The sequence below is a fragment of the Hipposideros armiger genome, unplaced genomic scaffold (assembly GCF_001890085.2).
Source record: "Hipposideros armiger isolate ML-2016 unplaced genomic scaffold, ASM189008v1 scaffold_648, whole genome shotgun sequence".
NCBI classification, from domain to species: domain Eukaryota; kingdom Metazoa; phylum Chordata; class Mammalia; order Chiroptera; family Hipposideridae; genus Hipposideros; species Hipposideros armiger.
Window position 1 is genome coordinate 924,671 of NW_017731998.1, and position 1,295 is coordinate 925,965.

Sequence of the window (1,295 nt, forward strand, 5' to 3'; positions counted from 1 at the left end):
TTATACATTCTGTTTCTTCTCCCTCCCCTTACCCCTAGGGCTAAATCTTCTCTACACAATAATTTCTGAAGAGTTTGTTGGAAGAGCAATTGGCTCCTTTGAGGTGTTTTAGCCCTAGAGGCAAGCATCATTTCCAAAGGTCCTAAATGATTTGTCCCAAACCACTCCCTGAGCTTTTATGTAAATGTATCCTCAGCTGATATATCATTTAAGCTAGAAGAGACATTACACATTTTTAGTGAATACACAATTTAATAAATGAACCTTTCTTTCACAAGCATCAAGAGTGGTTTGAACTATGTGGCTTGAAGTCAGCTTTCTACCTTAGCATCCTATGGTTTTATTGTTTTAGGCTCTAATAAGTTTCAAAGTCGAATGATCAGATCCTACTTTGAAGGTCTTAGAATTCAGAGACTTACTTATCCATAAAGGAGCAACTAGTGCTATTCAATTGTGTAATAAGCCACAGATAACAAAGGGAAGGAGCTATCTTCCTTCAGGCAGGAAGATTGGCTTCTCCTGATTGAGAGTAATGCTAAAGGAAACAGGATCAGTGCTTAGATCCTTTGTTTACAATAGCCACAGACAAAGGCTGGACTTGCCCACCCAGTTCTTCTGACGCATAGGTTATGGTACCAAGTTAGTGAGGGAAAGATTGCCTCTGAGAGGACTGGTGAACCAGTCTCTACTGTTGAAGACCTTGCTTTCAGTGATATGTCTACTGGGTGTTCCTATTTAGAGAATATGGTTATCATTAGCATTGTTATTACATTATTAGAGTCATGTTAATGGTTTGAAGCATGAAAAAACACAGTATTACTGAAATATTGGGTTGTTGGAAAAGTCATGATGCATTTTTGCAACGAAAAACATAGAAAAAATACGTCATGACTTTTCCAACAACCCAATATAATAATGGGGTAGATGATCTAACACAATCATTTTTTTTTATAATCAAGTAGCATTCAGTGGAGGAAAGTGACTCATAAGCCATCTGTCCATTAATATATTGTCCTTTTAAAAATTTAATGTAAATCTCACATCGACTTGGTAAAAAGATTGATTAGGGTCACATTAGGAAATTTTGTCATTGTTCTGTCACTATCCACCATTTAGAATATTTCTTAATTTTCCTTATGAGCCAAAGGACAAGCAAGGCACTATTGAAGAACAAGTCATTCCTAATATTCTGTATCATTGGATATCATAAACCGAAGTAACTGGTTCTCTTTCTTCCTTGAATAAGAATTCAGCCTTTGTACATACTGTTCCCTTTGCTTAGCTCTTCCCCTATA